This window comes from Sminthopsis crassicaudata, chromosome X, assembly GCF_048593235.1.
Source record: "Sminthopsis crassicaudata isolate SCR6 chromosome X, ASM4859323v1, whole genome shotgun sequence".
Classification (NCBI taxonomy): domain Eukaryota; kingdom Metazoa; phylum Chordata; class Mammalia; order Dasyuromorphia; family Dasyuridae; genus Sminthopsis; species Sminthopsis crassicaudata.
Window position 1 is genome coordinate 19,114,361 of NC_133623.1, and position 21,108 is coordinate 19,135,468.

The 21,108-nt window shown below is 38.4% G+C and overlaps 1 long non-coding RNA gene across 1 annotated transcript in view; it reads left to right on the forward strand.

Annotated features, from left to right (window-relative positions):
• LOC141548669 (uncharacterized) overlaps positions 1–21,108 on the forward strand; it is a 679,315-nt gene that overhangs the window by 641,624 nt on the left and 16,583 nt on the right. Inside the window, exon 11 of the long non-coding RNA XR_012484023.1 lies at positions 868–1,108. This is a non-coding gene — a long non-coding RNA (uncharacterized LOC141548669). The remainder of the gene's footprint in view (positions 1–867; positions 1,109–21,108) is intronic.

Genomic DNA, 21,108 nt, shown 5'->3' on the forward strand with positions numbered 1-21,108 from the left:
AACAGTTTCTAGCCAATTTGTTTTATCTACGTGGGAGAGGAGGAGAGATTTGCTCCTAGCAGGATTTTTTCTCAGCTGAAAGTGTCATCCATTTCAGCTTTGTGTTTGCCCAGATGAAAAAAGGTTGATTGAAATCAAACAGGCAATACAGAGGTCAGCATCCATTTTGCATTGACAAATGTTGTCATGGAGTCAAGGAAAAAGACATTTCTGCCTTTTCAGGCCTGGCTAAAAATGTTTCTTGCCTAATGGCAGGTCCATTCTTTATTTTATGGGTTTGAAAGTCCTCAGAACCAGAGCTTTTTCAATCATGTAAGTAAGTAGTGAAATAAGAGGGTACCTCAAGATCTCTCTCTCCCCCATTCTGTCATCCTTGTCTCAGATTCTACCATCAGTGATCTCTTTACTTAGTTTAAGCTTACCAGTGTGTCAAATTTGGTGTGCAACCTCTTTTTATGGTCCAGAAGCTAATAATGGATTTTACCTTGGACCATTCTCAGCTCCTGGAGGATATAGAAATATTCTTAATAGAGGACCACATTTGCCTAGTGGGCTATAATTTGATGAAAACCCCTAAAGTAAGGTACTATCTTCTCTGGACATTTTCTTTTAAAATATCTGAATTTTGACAGTACAGACAACTGAAAAGTTGTGCCCTTAGCCATATCAAAAGAATAAGAAAAGCCTTAGCACAGGATCTGTGTTTGTAAATAGCATGTAGTGAAGAAAAATTTGTAACACTTTCTCATATATAGTTTTTCTAATTTTGTGTTCAGAATGTTAATTTCTTGGTTATTTTTCTGCTAAGTTATCCAAATTTTGAATAAGGCATATTAACATCTACTGTTATGATTACTTTTTGCCTAGGTTACTTGTTGAGGAACTCCTGTCAGAATCCTGCAGGACAAAGATATAAGCAATCAGAAAGATTGGAATGTGATATACTGAAAAACAAAGGAAAATGGCTTGTTCCCAAGAATCACTTATCCTACAGAGTTAACTCTAATCCTGGAGGACAGAAATGGACTTTGAACAAGATTAAAGACTTGCAAACATCCCACTGAGAAAACCGGAGTTGGACAGAGTGGATGAAAGAAAATTAAGAAAGGTAAAAAATTTTATAATTATAAAAGACTAAGGCAGAGTTTAGTGCTTACATTCTGAAAAGTTGAAAAAAGAATTATACCTTCAGAGTCTTTCCCTCCCTCAGAGTCATGGAGAGAACACAGAGTGAGAACCTCTGGGCTTTGGCATCCAAAAAAGAAAAGAAAAATAAATAAATATGCTAGGGAAGGAAGAGGGAGGACTGTATTACTTCTTGTAATTAGAGTACCACAGGAGGCCATTCAACCGTGGAATAAAGACACTAACAGGCTTATTTTAGCCTGCCAAATCATCATCCATTCTGTATATTACTAACAAAATCTGAGAGAAAGAGATAAAAAGAAAAATCCATTAGAAATAACTACAAAATCAATTACTTTATTAATATAACCCCCTCCCCAAAATGCTGAAACATAGCTGACTTCTGATTAATTGTAAAGAGAAATCTTGATTCTGGAGAAGAAATGATGAAAAACACACTTCTCTCCTCTTGCTAGAGAAGGCAATGAGGGACTCCTGATATGGAGTGCTACATAAATTATCAAACATGATCTCTATGTTGGTTGTTTTTACTTAAATATTTTATTTTCCGTGTTACATGTGGATGTTTGCCTATGTAGAAGGGGGATATGTGGGAAATTGCAGTGACACAGAAACAAAAGACATAAGTAACTAACTCTCCCCCTAAAAAAGCATTATATATGTGAGAATTAACCTATGTAATCAAATAGAGAAATTATATACAATAAATACAAGTTCAATATAGCTTTTACAGAAATAAAAAAGGACTTAAATAATTAGAAAGATATTTAGTGCTCATGGATTAACCCTGGCAAAACAATAAATATCACAAGAGGAGTCCCATTAAACTGTCTAAGTAAATTAAATGTATATTCCCCCAGAAAATTATCACAATGAGCTCTTCAAGAATTAATACTTGGCATTATCACAATGAGCTCTTCAAGAATTAATACTTGGTATTAATTCATTTAGCAAATAACTTTCATTAGTCACTACATTTGGATTCTGAGAATTGACTGTATCCCATGTCATTCAATCAACTTAAATTCTTAAGAGAGACCTTGAGAGTGTCCTTGTATTACTTTTCTGACCACTTTGTGAGCACTTGCCTTGTGTGAGTTCTCCAAATTTTTTTTTTTGCCAAGTTTACATTTGGCATTTGAACAGTGTGGCCAGCCCAGTGGAAATGCATTCTTTGTAGTGGTTTGAATATTGCTTTGGGATGACATAGTAATGCAGGCCTAAGTAAGATTCCTTCTGCATTGTTAAAGTTGTTGTTGTTGTTGTTTGTTCTTTGTTCTTGAAGAGGACCATGACATCAGGGAGGTGATACCATAACATGAAAGTGAGTTAGAGATTTAATTCAGGGAGGGCTGTGCAAAGTCACCAGCCTAATTTTTCTTCCAGAGCCATCCAGGTCTAGTGGCAAGATATAGATCAGGATGACTACAGATGGCTATGGATACAATGGGCTACTTTGGCATTTTTAAGCCAAGGTCTTTAGGAGGTCTTATTTTGATGGAGGCAATACCCAATCAGTGATTAAGGCTAGGTAAGAACTGAAGCAAAGAATGGTCTCTTTTACCTAGTTAAGCTGGAAGGAGAAAACCTTTTCATGAACTTGTTCAATGAGAGAAGGACTGAAGGAAGCCTGAGTGTCTCTAATCTCTGGGAATGGACTATTAAACTATTTTTTGGTCTGGTAAATTTTTGTCAGTTTAATATTATTTTATTTTATTTTTTCTGATTACATATAAAGATAGTTTTCAACGTTCATTTTTGTAAGATTTTGAGTTCAAAATTATTCTTCCCTTCTCCCTAAGGCAACAATGAGTCTATTATAAGCTATACATGTACAATAACTTTAAGCATATATCCATATTAGCCTTTTAAACTATTAGTAGTGTTACAATATCTATTTGCTCGCTGAAGGTAAATATTTTTGTTGGTAGTAATTGTAACAATATGATTCCTTCTATTTTCTTCCTAGAAGGAAATATTTATCAAGAATCCATACTTTTAATAATTTAAATATTTTTCCTTTTTTTTCCCATCAAACACCTATGCTATCTACTTTGAACAAATTCTGTTGAATAGCATCAGACAATATTTTCAAGGTTAAGCTTTGAATTAAATAATCCGGGTAGGGATGGTCTGTTAAATGTGTATGAGTTGTAACATTTACTAACTGAATTTGTCCATATCCTCCAAAAAGATTCAGTTCTTTCCACTCTATTGGGACATATAACATAGGCTACTAACCCTTTTGGAAGAGAAATTCTGTAGCATGATCCAACAATGGATCAACATTGATTGAACTATTAAGAGATTCATAGCATTGTGTTAAGTATTTAGAATACAAGGGAAAAGTCAAAACAACCACTACTCTCAAAGAGGTTAGATTTTAATGGAGGGATGTGACAGGTGTGTAATAAGTATTTACAAAAAGAAATCACTAGCAGCCAGGGTTTGAACAGGTGACCTGGAAAGACATTTTGCAGCACATGAACTTTGGCCTGACCCTTACAAGAAGTCAGAGGTTCTAGTTGGTTAGGATGGAGATCACTGCAGGCATAACAGCCAATGCAAAGGTATAGAGATGAGAGATAACAGTGTCATATGAGGAGCAGCATGTTAGACCAGTGTGGTATACAGTGTCAGAATGTTGGAAATAAAGGATCGAAGGAACATGTAGAAGAAACTGGAAGAAACTGGCTTTTAAGGGCCTAGTCCATCCCTCTCACTTTTCTGATAAGAAAATTAGCCTCCTTGGACTTGCTCATGTTCCTGTAGCTGATAAGCAGCAGAACTAGGGTTTGAACCCATTTCTTAAGATACCAAATGTAATGTTCTTGAAACTGTAACAACCCTACTTTCTAGGGCCAGATTAGGAAGGGTTGGAAGTAATTAAGAATGGTTTCTGTTTGATTCTGAAGGTAAAGGGTAAATACTATAGTTTCTTGAATAACTGAATGATAGGGTTAGATTAATGTTTTAGGAAAATTACTTTGGCAACTGAGTGAAGGTAAATTTGGAGTTCAGAGAGACTCAAAGAAGAGAATCCAGCTCAGAAGGTTAGACCTTAAGTGAGCTAGAGTGGTGGCGAAGGTGATGGAGGCAAGGAACGTCATAGAGAAAGAGATCCTAGGAATTCTCCTTTGATTAGATATGAACAACCATCAACAGATGTAGATGAAATACCTCCTTTAGGCCAAGCAGGACAATGAGACTACGAAAAAAGGCCCAAAGGGGTTTCTGGTATAAGGAACTCATACTTTTGATGGTAGAAACAATGTGCAAAAAAACTATGTATCTTAGATATCTATGAACTAAATTGGAAGTGAGCAATGATGGAAGCTACTAACATCAGTGGAAATTGGGAAAGACTTCTTATGAAAAGAAGGATTTTAGCTAAGATTTAGAGGAAGCTAAGAGGTGACAAGGAGAGGGACATTCCATCCATGGTGGACTGCCAATGAAAAGGCATAGCGCTGAGAAAGGGGAGTATCTTGTGTGAGGAATAACAAGGAAACTATTGTCAGTGGATTGTAGAATGTGTGAAGAAGAGTAAGGCTTAAGAAGACTGGAAAAGTAGGAGGGACTAAGTGATGATGGGCTTTAAGAGTCCACAGAGGATTTGCTATTTGATCCTGAAGGTGCTAGAGAGCCAATTGCATGTATGGGACTAGGACATTGGCCCAGTAAGATCTATGCATTCAGTAGCTTAGCTTAGTGAAAGATGGACTGGATTGGGGGGGGTGACTTGAGGCAGGAAGACCCATAGCAGGCTATTGTTATAGTCTAGTAGGGCCTGGACCAGGGTGGATTATTAAGGTAGAATTGACAGGACTTGGCAACTGATGACATGGGAGAGTGAGTGTAAAGAGGCAAGGATGACATCTAGGTTGTAGAGTATTAGAAAGAGGGTCATGATGGGAAATAATAAATTCAGTAATGTGCAGGTTGAGAGACATTCATTTCAAAATGTGCAGTAGACAGTGTTGCCAGTCACCAAAGAGCATGGGGCTGCACAAATAAATTTGGCGATCTTCTTAACTAGATGTCTTTAAGCCCTCCTGAGGTACAAGGGGAAATGAAAACTCAGGAAGAGAAAGGCAGTGAGGCTCACAAAAAGTACGGGCCAGAAGAAGCCCTGAAGACATCTAATATAACAGTTTTGGGGGACTCTACAGAGGACTGATGCACAAAGAGGGGCAGGCAGTCAATCTAACACCTTCATGTGACACAAGAAGACACTCGGTTCTAGATCAATAGGATCCATAGGATGATGTTTATAACCAGGACCAAAAAATGGTAAAACAAGAATGTTCAAAATAAAATTATGGGTTTCATGAAACCAAATGAAATGTGTTCCATCCAAGATGTGACTCTGCTTTCATCTAAAAATTGCAGCAGGTAGATCTACCTTAATTGTTTTTTTTTTAATTTAATTGGCATATTAAGTCATTTGGTGCTGAACTCTGGTACCAGATGTTCTTGCCCAATCGGGAATATATTTAGATGATTATATTTTGCAAGCTCTTTGATAATTCATTTGTATTAGGAGCATAAGACTCTGCTGACATTTCCACAGGGGACATGGGGTGAGGTTAAGCAGGATAAATGTCACCGTTAGTAATGCTGTTAAAATCAAGCCCCAGCAGCAGTGCTTCCCATTAGGTTTTGCTTTATGGTCCTTAACAGTAACTTTCAGAAATCAGCTTCAGTTTTAAATGACACATTGGGTACCTCCAGGAAGAAAAAAGATACTAAGAAATGTGACTCTGGGATAAACTTGCTCATTGTAGGTAGTCAAAGGATTTGAGGAAGGAGAGAGTAAAGAGGAGACAGAAAGTCATTGGGAAAGAATTATCTACATCATGCTTGGCGTAAAGAGAAGAAACGTCTGTCTTGTAAACAGAAAGTGTATATCAAGCAAAGAAATACCACAGTTAGAGGAAGGTAGAATTTCCATTGATTATTGAAATTGTCATGTCCCACTTCAAGTGCCATATTCTACTCCTTTGGCACAGGGAAATACTATGCCTTTGGTAGCCTGCAATTTTCTCACTCCTGATCATTGTTTATATTGAGAGTCTAGTGAATAATTTAGCATTTCATTCAAGTACAAAATAAAACTATTTTATAGTATATTTTAATTCTTTAGTTTGAAAAATATAGTTTTCAAAGCAACAAAGCTATATTTAAACGTACAGAAATTCACAATATGTATGTGTTTGTGTAGACATTTGAGAGGCTTTGGACATTTTATCTGGGGAGAATTCGAATGGACTCTTATTCTGGTGCATAATTGTGATGATGGCCAAGCTCCCTTCCCTGAGTCTCAGTTTCCTCATTTGGAAAATGGGGATATTGTTATTTACATCACCTATCTTGTCAGTGAAGCACTTTGTAAAACTTAGTAACTACTTAATAAGTGTTTGCTAGCTCACCTCTGGATGGGCAAGAAAGAAGCTCAAATGGCATTTTTCTCTATACTTTGATTCATTCCCTCTACAGCAAAGATGCATTGAACCCCCAGCACTCCCAAGTGCAGCCCACATAATATTAAAATGTAATTGGGAAAAAATCATTAAGAAAATAAATAAAAATACAATGGAATGTAGATAAGCCAATATGAGACTTAAAGAGAACTTTAGTGGCCTTCATTTATAACTGAGTTTAACACCCCTCTTCTACATAGCTTCCAAAATAATCTCTCTGGAGCAGAGGCCTCATAATGTCCTTTTTTCTCAGAAAGTTTCTATGGTTTCCTGGTGCCTAAAGGATAAAATACAAACAGCCCAGTCTTTAAAGCCAGGTATAATCTGGCTCCAATCAACCTTTCTAGATACATTTCACAGTAGTCCCGTGTTCTAGTGAGACTAGTCTACTAGCTGATCCTCAAACTCTATCTTGAATCAGGCTATGTGAACCTCATGCCTAGAATTCCTTCTTTTCTCACCTCTAACTTGAACGAAACTTGGTATCTTTCTAACTTCTGTTCAGATGCTGCCTCTCAATTAGAAACCAATCTTCTCTGATCTCCCCTCCAAAGGTTATCAAACAATCATGTAATTACTTAGATGCATACTTGTAACCCCCACTAGAATGGAATTTCTTGGAAATCAGAACCTGATGATTGTTTCTGTTACTCTATACTCAGTGCCTGGCGCATAGTAGGTTCTAAATAACTTAGAATTCTAGGAAGAAGACTAGGAGACACAACTGTCAAATTGAGGGGTGAATGTCACTCTAAATGTGCTTTGTGGAGTCAAGGATGAAAGGTTGATCCATATTACAAGAAAGAAGGAGGTCAAAAAGCATGAATTGTACAGAAAAGCCTGCCAAGGACAGGATCTGTTTCAGGTGACTAAAATCTGAGTTAAAGCAGAAAGAAAGGAGAGCTAGAGATGTCTGTCATTAACACTGACAAAAAACAGAAATGATAAGACAGTGGAAGAGCAAGAGATGTTCAAACATGGGGTCACAAAGATGCACAAGGCCTAAGCATGTCAGAGTTAACAAGAGTGGGGAAAGACAATGGGAAAAAAGGATTAGCCTGAGAAGAGGATCATGGGAAAGATTTCAGAAGATGAATAAATTGGCAAGACTTTTTTTTTCCCATTTTCTTTTGATGGACGCCATTATGTCGAAAACTTTGGGATGAAGTGTAACTAGGAACCAATTGAGAAAAAGTAGTAAGAATATTACAAGTAGCAAGTTCTATGAAGGAAAATAATATTGAAATACATAGAGGGAAGGAGTGCTAAATTTGAGTCAGAGAGCCCGAGTTCAAATTCTGTCTCCTTAATACTTTTGTAATATTGTAATTCCCTTCTCTCTCTCTGGGCCTTAATTTCCCCTTCCATAAAAGGATCAGGCTGGACTTGAAGACCTCTAAGGTCCATTTCAGACATAAATGCTTTCTCCATATTAATTTGTGAATCCCAAGGAGTAGAGAGAAAAAGTAGTGAAAAGAACAGTTCTTGTTTTCTGCATGCTGGCTCGCTTGATTGGATAGACAATACCCATTTATTTATATAAGCTCCTAGGAAGCTCAGATATTCACATTTCCCTCTATGATGATACCAATCTGCCCCTCAGCATTAATGATTCCTCAGATGTATTTCAACTCTTCAAAGAAAAATCCAAGTGTTATATTTGATGCTACAACTCTAGTGATGTTTATGTTATATGTCTTTTAAAAAATTATCCATTTGTGTACATAATATATGGTGATCCTTCTTTAAACAAAAGTATCCGTGAACCTAAGCTGTCTTATTCTGCAAGCATTCTGATCAAATGATAATTGGCTTCTTTGCATGTGTGGAAATAGGTGCTCATTTGATTCAACAAGAGGTTTGGGGTTTTGTTTTCCAGAGTTTGTGAGGCTGTTTATGCTGGTGGACACCCAGAGTAAAAAGTTGACTTAAATCTTTTGATCAATAAGTTTTAGGCTATAGTAGTAAATTTCTCATGAAAGAAAAATTGCCTACCTTTTAAAATTAATATAGCCTGTCCGAGTTTACATTTTAATGACTCTCCTGTATGAAAACTGCTTCTTTCATTTATATGGTATATGAAAGTCAGCAAGGCAATATGAGCACTTTGCTTTGTAAGCATCTCTTTGAAAGTTTTGATTATACAGTGTGCCAGTGTCTCTGTTCCACAGCATGCAGCGTTTCTTCCAAGTTAACTAATCTGGGTTCCTAACAAGGCAGTAAAAGAGCCCAGAGGGAGATGGGAGGAAATGTAAGGAATACTCAGGTCTAAGCGAAGGCTCGTCCTATTTTTGTGACCTCTGAGGTCTTCACATCTGGTTTTGATGTTTAAAAGGAAGTGACACAGGGATTAGGCAGTTTTGTGAAGCAGAGAAACGAAATAGTCTCCTGGCATATCCTTTGGCTAGCCTCTGCTCACAAACACTTGGGTGCTCATTTTTACCACTTTGGAAACTCCTGTTGAATCCCCATAGATTCATACCAGATTACTCCAGTTGGAATTACTGTGGATTTCATGTGTTTGAAACCTGTTATTCCCAACTTTCAGGGGATGGTCTATGATTTTGTGGGCCTGCGAGTCCCCTGAAACACGTGACAAATGGCAGATGAGGCTCAGAGTGCTCCCATGTTGGAATTCTGCCTCGACCACTTATTGGCTTTGTGAACTTCGGCAAATCACTTAGTGTCCTCATCCAAAAGAGGGTAATCATAACAGCATCTACTTTGTAGCATTGTTGTGAAAATCAAATTATAGTTAAAAATCACTTAACACAATAACTGGCCCAGAGTAAATGCTATATAACTGTTAGCTCTTAGTATTGATATTTTGTTACAAGGCCAGGGTTTCACACAGCTAAGAAATGCCCGAGGCAAGATTTGAACCCACTTCTTCTTGATTCTAAGTCCATCACCTAGCTTGTAGTTAAAACATGAGGAGCAGGTACACTTAGACAAAAAGCTAGAGAGCTATTTGAGGATAAAAATGAGCTGACTTTTTTAAGGAAGCAAAAACAATCAAAGACAAAGTGGGCACTCATTCATGTTAGTAATTAGTAGGTCCCTGTCTATATCCCCAGCCTTATTATAAATCAATTGCTCCCTATAGTACTCTCCAGGATAGTGTTCTCAAAGAGAACCATGGACCACTAATGCACACATAAGGATCCCACAGGGCTGTACCACATAGTGCTGTAGTTGTCAATGTGATGTTATCTGGGTTTCCATTTCTTTAAATTTTATAAAAATTTCCAAGGTACATTTTAATCTGGCTCCCAACACTTACTTACTCACTCACTTACTCACTTACTTACTCCCAACACTTGGGAATATTGTGGGCCATGTGTTTGACAGCTCAGCTCTCAGATGGAGATATGTTAGTCTACTTGCCATCGCTCAGAAGCAAAGTTTGATCTCCCTATCCCTGTTCTTTGTACCGGCTCTCAAACCTGTCATACAGTCCCCTCTTCCATGATTTCCTTCAGGTTTCAGCTAATGCCCCAACTTTTGCTATTGTTGCTGTGAGGCAATGAGGACTAAGTTGCTTGCCCAGGGTAATACATCTATAAGTGTTAAGTGTTTGAGGCCAAATTTGAACTCAGTTCCTTCTGACTCCAGGGCCAGTGCTCTATCCATTATGTGACCTAGCTGCCCCTTAATTTCCCATCTTCAAATTGCCTTTGTGTTTCCCTCAGCTGCTGTTGCCTTGTCTCTTCTCAGATTACCTTGAGTCTGCTTTTTATATAAGTTCATATCATCCCCACCCTGTGTTAGCTTATAGACTTATTGAGTTAATAAGGACTGTTTTATTTGGGTCCCTGTCCCCAGCTCCTCCTACTGTTCTTGGCATGTAGTTAGAGCTTAATAAATGTTTATCTATTGAGGCTTCCTCGAGAGCAGTATATTTAAAAAAATGATGTAAAAACAAAAAGCACCAATAGTGAGTCTTAGAAAATTTGAAATACTAAGTCATCTGCACTTTACAAACTTTGAAAATCATAAAAGATTGGCGCATTTTCTTGCTGATAGCTTCTTGGGTACTGAGTCTTGAATTTATGTTCTGAGAAATCGCCTCCCTTAAAGTCTCTGATAATGTACACGCTAAGATTATTCTGCCTATGCTGGATGGGACACATCAACTGTTGAGAAGTTACAAAAGGACAGGGATGAGAAGTGCACAAGATGGCCAGCCCAATGCTCTTCTTTGGTTTAACAGAGTATCCTTCTCAATGAGGTCACAGATCTGTTCCATTTGGAAAAGTCATTTTGAAGTTAGCCCAAGATGTCCATAAAGTAAATAGCCATAAGTTTTCCTGGAACTTGGGTGGCTATCTGACTCATCAGTTGATCAGCATCATCTGAAAAAAAAGTAGTACAATGCTCTTATGCTCATACCCCTGTTTGTTTGTTATAATAAGGAAGCAAATCATATTAGGAAAAGGAGATGTCAGATGTACCCAGAGAAACTGCAGCTGACTTAACCATTAATTTGGGACCTTATTAAATGTTTACCCTATGCACAATATTAGAGTTTCTACTGCCTAAACTTTATTTCTCTTTAGTTATCAAAAATATCTTATTAATGTGTTAGTTTCAGATATGATAAATTAATTCCGTTTTTCTCATCCGCATCTATTTTTTAATCATTAAACCTATATTATACCCTGAAGAAAATAGAGAAAGATTCTTTGTTGTCAATTCATAATCTCTGTATGTCCTGCTATCAGAACCTAAAGGTGACATGGCTAACTTATATTTGGCACTACAAAAATGCAAGGGGAAAAATATGTCCCTAACAATTAAAACTGTCCACAAATGGACTAGATATGAGGTTTTTGCTTTGCTGAATTCATCAAAGAATGAATGATCATAAGCCAATCCATTCATCCTTCAGTCCATCAACAAACACCCATTGGGTGCCATGTACTCTGTTATATGTAAAAGACATAAGGCCTAAGGAGAAATAGACCCAGCCATGAAAAGCTTACATTCTCTCTGTTGAGACAACTGGTATCGGTAGGAATGTATCTGAAACATATTAAGGAAGAATTCTAAGTGAGGGAAGGCACTTCTAAATAGGGGGACCAAGAAGGGCTCCATGTAGGTGATACTCGATTGCAGTCGAAGAAGACTAGGGATAGCAAGAGGCGCACAGGGAGGAGGTGTATTCCACCAATGGCATGGAGCTGGGAGAGGCCAGAAGACCACTTTGTCTGGACGGTAGAATATGTAGAAGAACGTTATGCGTAATAAAACCAGAAAAATAGGTGGGATGGCACCAAGTGATGAGTGCTAAGTAGAAGAATCTATATTTGATCTTGGAGATAATAGGGAGCCAGTAGGGTTTATGTAGTGAGGGAAAAAGGTGGCAAAATGATGTGGTCAGACGTGCACTTTGGAGTGGAGACAGACTGGAGATGGGGATTTCATTTAGAAGGATCTTGTAATCATCTGAGCAAGAGGTGTTGAGGTCCTGAGCTGCAGTGGTAAGTGTATGAGTGAGACAGGAGTGTATAGACAAGTGGTGTTGAGGAAGAAAACATTATAAGATTAGCCAATGATTAGCTACTGGTATGAAGGAAACTGAAGAAGGAAGATTAACACTAAGATTTTAAGTTGAGTGATTGAGTGATGGTGGTACCTTTAACAGAAATAAAAAAAAAAAAATCTGGGAAAAAGGGGGTGGATTTGATGGGGAAAATATCGAGTTCTCTTTCTGACATGATAACTTTGCTAGGCCTCCAGGACATCTGGTTTGAAATGTCTAATACATAGGTGGTAAGACAGGCCTAGAGCTAAAAAAAGAAACTGGGGTTGAATATATAAATCTAGGAGCCATCTGGATAGAGATCATAATTAAACCCATGGGGGTTGAGAGCGGGTTATTATGATCCAATCTGGTAATTGGATGACTTCTGAAGTCCCCTTTTTCCTTATGATTGTATAGCATTCCACAGAAAGAAAGAAAAGGATGAATGGATGGATGGATGGATGGGTGGATGGTATAAGCCTATTATATTTGGAGAGAGATATGGATATAAATATATTTAAATAGGTAGATATGTAATCTATAACAAATGAATATATGTTCATATAGATGGATAGGTAGATGTAGCACTCAGGGTACCTCCCAGCCTGCAGGATGGGTGACCCAGATACAGAATAACCCAGCTTCAAAGTACTTTGGAGTTCTCCTTGAGTCCCAGCAATGTGTCTACCAGCAATCAGGCAAAGGTCACAATTAGCAGGTCATTGGCAACTTAACCCTGTGTGCCTCAGGTTCCTCATCTGTGACATGAGCTGGACAAGGAAATGGCAAACCATTTCCGGTGTCTTTGCCAAGAAAATCTCCAAAATGGGGTCATGAAGCACTGGACAGGAATGAAAAGACTGAAATAGCAAGGCATTCGTGCTTCTCCCACTTCTAGCTCCTTTATTTGTTATCTGCCTTCTTTAGAATAGAAGTTCCTTGAGGGCAGAGATTCCTTTCTTATTTGAATTTGCATTAACAGTGTTTCCCATAGTAAGGTTTAATAAATTTTCTAATTAATTAAGTAGGGTGCTGCTGATGAACCACATGGCCTTCTTCTCAGGACCAGCAGAAGGTGAGCCATGCTGTACTTAGTTTGTGTATTTGGATTAATTCACACCAAAACCAAGTCTACTAAGATGCATTTGTGTCAAGAAAGAGAGCACTCACCAAATTATGGATGTTGTGGTATTTCAATCATTTATATTCAAAAAAGGTGAAAAAAATCAAAATTTTGATTTAAAGAAACTTAGGGATGACCTTCTTTTTTTTAGGACCATCCTCTGGGCAGTTTCCCCAAGAGAGACAGTGGTGTTTCATGCCAAGGCCTCGTTTGATTTTTCTAAGTGTAGCTGCGTTGCTAGTCCTTTCAGAGCCCTGTAGTGCAAAATTTAAATCTCTCCCAAGGAACTTAATCTTTGAAGATAAGCAGATTTACAAAAGACAGAATGATTTCTAGTGGAGCTGACTGCTCTTGGAATGGTGACCAGGATCACACCAAGAGTTTTTTTTTCCCCCCTTTCTTTTAAATAAAGAATGTCAGTGATTATTTGAAAGAAACTAATGACTTTGAAAGTGCTGTGTCTTTGCTCATGAGTAAATCCATAACCCTCTATTGCAACAGACCTTTTCCCCAAGGAAGCTATCCTTAATTTGGCAAATGAATATTTGCCAACATATGGACAAGAATGGTGAAAGAGAGCTAAAGCATGCCCTCTTGCAGGAAGCTTTTCCTGACTCCATAGTTTCTGGTGCCTGCCCACCCCGTGGGACCTGACCTTTGCTTTTTCCATATTGTGTATTTACTTATCGATGCCTTTGGCTCTGAACAGTAATATTGAAAATTATGGATGAAGACTCAGGGACAAAGTTAAAATGCCTCCTTTCTCACCCCCAGTGCCCTGGTGGGAACAGCCTCAAAGCTGGTATAGGCTTTGCAGACAAGCCTAAAGGAGTCTGGGTTGTACATAAGGTTTTCAGACCCAGGGTCTCCCATAGAACCAGTAGCCAAGAGGATTCTCTAAGATTATCCTACAAGTCCTGTTCTAACTAAACTCTAGGTCACAGAGCACGGAAATTCTAAGGATAACAAAGGTAGAATTTTCACTATGTTACATAAGTGGACTTGCAGGAGCATTCTAACTTGAACTTCTTATCACATACCCGCACTGTATAGCAAGGAGCCATACCTGGGCTGTTGGGACCATAGATCTCTCTGGCTATTCTCCAGTCCCTATTGCAGTGCTTGGTATAGAGTAGGCAACATAGTGAGTGCATCGCTGAAAGAATAACTATTGTTAGACTTCAATTTGAAACTTCTAATATCATCAGTGCAAGGAACTCCCAGTAGAAGGATTCTTTTTCCCATTGCAGACTGGCAACTGCTCTTCATTTTATAATTTCAGAGAATTGTTTGGATTGTTGAGTGCCTACGGTCCCACACTATGGGTGAGATGTGACTCTTAAATCCATAACAGCTCTATATCTGCTATACCTCGTTACCTCTCATTATAATTAGTTTTAACAATAAACAATATTCTTCTATTGCTTTGAGATTTGGAATGCTCCAGTCTCCAAAGGATTGAAATTAAGAAAGTTCCAGAAGGCAGTGGAGAGGTACATTGTACATTTGAACAGGTTAAAATACGTTATAAATGAGATGTTAACACCATAGAAATATCATCTCCACTATCGCCTAAGAAATATATGAATAAAAATAGTTCGTGCTAGTCATTGGGATATTATTACTCTTGCTTGTATTATATTTATATATAATAAATATATAATATTTATATATAATAAATATATAATATTTATATATAATAAATATTAATACTATTACTTGTCAAGTAAGATGAAAGATGTCCTCCAGCATATTGGGAGGAATCCCCTTTGATAGACCTATCAGAGGACATGGACAAGAGTCAGACGGGCTGGCCAGTCCTGGATGGATTCTCTCAGGCCAGAGGGGGTACCCACACTGATGAGGTCACATATCCATTGGTGGCATTTTGCCAAGCTAACCCCATTAGTACCTAGAAACAGAGTTCATTAGTAAAGCAAATGATTCCTTCTTAGCAGTGTTTTAATCCATCTTATGCCCGCCTACAATTTAAAAATATAGATGGAGGGCAATGATAAATATATCATTAAACATTTAACTTTAGACTCTCCTGCTATTGGAAAGTGACTGCCAAAGAAAGAAAAGATTGTTGTCTTCCTTATATAAAATCAAGAGTCCGTAAGTCCTGCTGTGCTCTGCCCTGTTTATGTCTCTTCCAGAGCATTGTTGTGTCAGATTCCACATCTTAGGAAGAGAATTATTGAGTAAGAGTGCATGTCTGGAGGGAGTCAGCGTGGTGGGAGGGCTTTTGAGCCCATGCTGCATGACAATTGGTTGAAACAAGTGGAATGTTTAGCCTGGGAAACAGAATGTGTGAGGAGGACACAATAGTCCTCTTCAAGTATGGGGGGAAAAGGGTTAAAGAAAGAAGGCTAAAGGGGGAGGGGAAGGTTTGTTTTGTTTTAGGGTTAGTGGCCCCAAAGGCAGAAATAGGATCCGTGAGAGGAACATTGAGGCTTGAAGCTTTGCCAGAGTACATTTTGCTGCTGCAAGAGGCTGTGGGTTTCCCCTCAGCAGAGATCCTTAAAAAAAAAAAAAAAAAAAAAAAAAAAAAAGAGGAAAAATCCCAGTTTCCTGCCTGTCAGGTATATTGGAGAGGGATTTCACTGGTTAGATTAGATGGTACTGAAATCCTTCTCAATTATAAAATTCTGTGATTCTGTGATTTGCCTTATCTTCCACTCAGTGCACTCATTCCTAGGGGTTCTTAGAACATTAATTTGCAAATATTATTTTTGATATTTGTTATTTTTGCACTTAAATAGCAAATAACAACACTAGTGTCCCCTTTCTCATTGTTCAGTCTTATCACTAACCATCCTCCTCCTGAAAAGGATACCTCAATGATTGACAAAGGGGCTTTGTCCCTTAGGATTTGAGGGAGCAGTTGGAAATAATGTCTTGCCCCTAAAGCTGCCCAACACAATTGAATTCCAAAGTAGCCACGCCAGTTATCTTGCCATCTGCCTGTATATTTGTTATTGTTGTTGCTTAAGTTCCATGTGCTGAGTTTCTTAGCCCCAAAGAGATGACATTGGCACTTCATAGTTCTATTCAGTGCGGGATATTTTGAATGGTATCATAAAGTCATCTTCCAACATAATTCTTACGGTACATTTGGGAAGGGGAGACTTAAAGCAGGGCTGATTACCTTTGATTATTTGGAAAATGTTAATTCTCCATTTAGAGGACTTTAATCTCATAGCAGACAGATGAGGTAAGAATGCAAACTTATAAAAACCAGGAAAAATAGGGGGTTGCAAAAGGTCCTCACAAAGATCTGAATTCATCTGGCCACAACAAGGCGACATGTCTATTTTTCTAGAGAAATTAGTGAAGTACAGGAGTCTTTGTGCCAATAAAAGTGATACGCTGAACCTCCCCCACATGCTAAATAACAGGCTCCCCAAATGGTTGTATAATCCCAAAAGATAGACTGAGATTGGAAATCTTCTGAACTGTGTCATATCCCACTGGAGTTCCTGACTGCCAAGACTGTTAAAAGACTGTGCCCGATAGGCTCCTAGAATATTAGTGCTAGGCTATACTTGAAATCCAGGTCAACACCCCTCATTTTATAAGTTTACGAGCTAAAAGAGAGGTCCAGAGAGCTAAAGAGATTTGTCCATGACCCCATCTAACTTGAATTACTTCAGAGAAGACAGACCATTCTAGAGCGCAGTTTGGAACCATTGTCAAAGAGCTGTCAAACTATGCACACTGATTGAGTGCTACTGCTATGTCTGTATCCAAAGAGAGCATAAAGAAGGGAAAGGGACCTGTATGTGCAAGAATGTTTGTGGCAGCCCTTTTTGTAGTGGCAAGGAACTGGAAACTGAGTGGATGCCCATCAGTGGGAGAATGGCTGAATAAATTATGGTATGTGAATGTTATGGAATATTATTGTTCTGTAAGAAATGATCTGGATGATTTCAGAGAAGCCTAGAGAGACTTACATGAACTGATGCTGAGTGAAGTGAGCAGAACTAGGAGATCATTATACACAGAAACAGCAAGAATATGTGATCATCAGCTACAATTGACTTAGCACTCCTAAGCAATGCAATAATCCAAGATAGTTCCAATAGACTTGGGATAGAAAATGCCATCTGCATCCAGAGGGAGAACTATGGAGACTATTGAATTTTTTTCAAAAGAAGCCTAGTAGAAAGCTAGGAAGGGAGAAAAAAAACCTGGAAGTGAAAATCTTACAAAAATGAATGTTGAAAACTACCTTTACATGTAATTAGAAAAATAAAATCTTGTTGAGGAAAATAAAAAAAAAAAAAAACAAGAAGCAGAAGATGACAGAGATTACCTTAGATAGGAATTGTCATTTGAGAAGGAATAAGTAATTCTGAATAGATTACATTGAGTTTCTTGGAATTAAATGAAAGCCCTCTATGCCAGTGAGATTCCCCCTCCCCCTTCAATAGGCTGATAACTATAGAAGAGGAATGCTGATGATAGGGAGACTGACCTTGGCTTACTAGGCTAGCAGACTGGCCCATCTGTGCTCAAGGTTGAATTATGCAGTACAGGAAGTAACCATGGGAGAAAAAAAAAATTACTTTGCAAGAGTGGCAAGGTGTATTGCAAGGATGTTCAGGATTAGTTGTCAGCCTTATCAGAAACACTGTGGAAACTGAAGCAAGAGCCCCAAGAACTAGGCATTTGGCCTGGCTCAGCCCTTTATTGGGGGAGGCTTTATCCTTCTCAGTGGGGAGGCAGAAAACAGGTTCTCCAGCAAGTTTTTCTCACTAAGGCCCAAGTTCCCATGAGGAAGCACAATAGAAAAATACCACTGAACCCCAGGACTCTGGCTGGGAATTTTACGGTCTTTTTAGGGCCTTTCACAAAGACTTTGTGGCTCAGAGAGCTGGTCTTGTGATCCGGAAGACCCAGATTAACATCCCCTCCCCGGACCACACAGGCTCTGTGATGCTCACCAAGAACTTTCATCTCCTATAGCTCTAAGCCCCTGTCAATAACTTGCCCAGAAAGTGCTGACGTGGCACTGATGGAAGAAGTTTTTCTCCCTGGAAATTCCATGTGAAACCACATCTTCTCTGTCTCCCTCCATGGCGATCTTTTTCTTCCTGGTTGGCTTTGTGCAGGTTATTTTTGATAGAGGTTTATTTGATCTTCCTCCCCTCCATGCCCTGTGAGATACCATTTATTCCCAAGCATTTCCTTTCTCCAGAAGTCCTTTGTGCCCCCTTCCCCACCTGGGCCTTTTAGACTTCTTCACTTTCTTAAAGGTTCACTTCCATTTTTCTCATTATGTTCCCAGCATCTACTTACTCATAGTGCCCTGCCTTACACTTGCTAGGAATCAAAGAAATGAATAAGAAATCAAATAAATTGAATGAAGTTGAAACAAGAGCTTTTTAAGCTTTGCATTTAATTTTATTTAATATTTTCCCCCAGTTATATTTCAAACAATTTTTACAGTTGTTTTTAAGATTTTTGAGTAGTAGGTTCTTTCTCTTCTCCCCACCCACAATTAAGAAACCACATGTAAAGTTATGCAAAACATTTCCATAAAAGTCAAGTTGTGAAAGAAAACACATCTCCTACACTAATGAAAATAAAAACGCTCAAGAAAAAATAAATGAGAGAGAGGGAGGGAGGGAGGAAAGGAGCGAGCGCTTTAATCTCTTTCAGACAAAATCAGTTCTTTCTCTGAGAATGGATAGGATTTTTCATCATAAGTCTTTCGGAGTATCAGAGTAGTCATGAATCACTGTATTACTGAAAATAGCTGGTCATTCCAGAACATTGCCCTTACTTTGTATACATAGTACGTTTCACTTTGTTCATGGTAGACTTTTTTTCCAGGCCTTTTTTTTTTTTTTCTGAGAACATCCTGTGTAGCAGATTTCTTGGAAAAAGAAACTTAAGGTGCTTATCTACCCTGGGTACTCCAGAGTTGGTCCAGTAGGAACTGCAATAGTATTCCACTGTTGACCTCCATATTTGGGAGTATAACCATTAGGATAAGGACAGTGGCCAAGGAAGACTCCGTAACTGTTTTGCTCAGGTAGTCCTGCAAACTAATAATCTTCAGAGGACAAAGTCATCTATATAACACAGATTTTTAAAATTGTTAAGGATCACTCTAGTCATCTAGTCAGATTATCTTAGGCAGTGGTGTGGAAAATCAGGGCTGAATTTCAGTCTCATATACTTACTATCTGTGTGACCCTTCTCTGGTCCTTAGTTTCCTCATCTCTAGAATGGGGTTAACAGTGGTTAACATTTACTTCTGAGGGTTATTGTGAGAATAAAATTAGTCAATATATTTATAAAATGTTTTGAAAACCTTACTTATGCTTTGTGTGAAAACCTCCATAAAGAAGGATAGGGAAAGCCTTTCTGAGACAGGTAAAAAAAAATTTTTTTTTTAATCTATGTAATAATGTTCATCCCTTTACTCTTCCTTGGCCCTTCTTTGGCCTACTAGAACACGTCTAATCCCGCTTCATATTTTTGAAGCAAGTTGTCATTTCCGCTCCAGGTGAAACATCACCAGTTCCTTTATCCAATCCTGAGAAGTCACCAGTTTCAGGACCTTGGCTGTCCTGGTCACCCTTCTATGGTTCATCTGTGTCTTATTGGTATTCTTAAAGGGTAGTGCCCTGAAGTAAGCCCAGTGCCTCAAAGAACCATGGCTCTGCCACATCCTTATTTTTGAAGCTGAGGCTGCCTAAGGCAGCCCAAGATCACATTAGTGATTGTACTGGGATTTAAACTCCAAGATTTTTCCAAGGGGAACTGCTTTCTAACTGCCCATCTCCCCTGCCCCATTTTATTCTTTGAAAATTCATTCTCCTTTTTGAATTACTGAATTTCATCTTATTAGATTTGAGCCGGTGCTCTATCCAGGTGGGATCTTTTTTTGTGTTCTGTCTGTCATTCAGTGTGTTAGCTAGGTCTCTCCCCTGTGTCACGTAGTCTTGTCTGCTCCAAAATCTGTCCTCCAGCTCTCCATGACTCCATGAATGTGACCCTAGCTTCCCACACAACAGCCAGAAACATGACTGTTAAGACTCTGTGCAAGGCTCTGGGATTATGAAGACAAACCAAAACGGTCCCTGTCCTCGGTAAGTTTCCCTTTCACTAGAATGTTATAAACCAGGTTTGACCAGTTGATCTGGTACTTAATGTTGGAGGTCTGAATGAAAGGAGACCCTTGTGAAATATCTGAAAGTTAACAGAAGGGCTTTTACTTGGCTATAATCAAGCCAGGATCTTCAGCAAGAACACAGCATGAATTCAGCTGAATGCTGCTACTCTGTGCTAGTGTTCATCTTAGTGATCTCCTGGTCAGAAGCCTGGGAAAGGATCAAGTCTTTTCAATTCTCTAGTAAGTTACTCTGATGTTCTGTCTTGTCCCCAAACTTCCTCTATCTGTGCTTTCTTATACGATGACCTCACCAGTTCCCATAGATTGACTACTTATCTCTTTGGGAATGACTCACAAATCTGTGCATCCATTCCCAACTTCAGTTCCATGTGGCCTAGGATATTTCAAACTGATTTTCCTGGACATGTCACAAATTGTGTGTCTCCAAAACTGAATTCATTATCTTTCAAATTCTCACCTCTTCTGAATTTCCCGATTTCTGTTCCAGGCACGAAGATCCTTCCAGTCTTCCGGGTTCATAATCCCAACATTATCCTTAAGTTCTCCTTTATGATATATATCCAGTAAGTTGTCATATATCAATTATATATATATATATATATATATACACATACATACACACATATGTATTTATCCATATGATATATAGCCAAAAAGAATGTCTGGCCATTCTTACTTC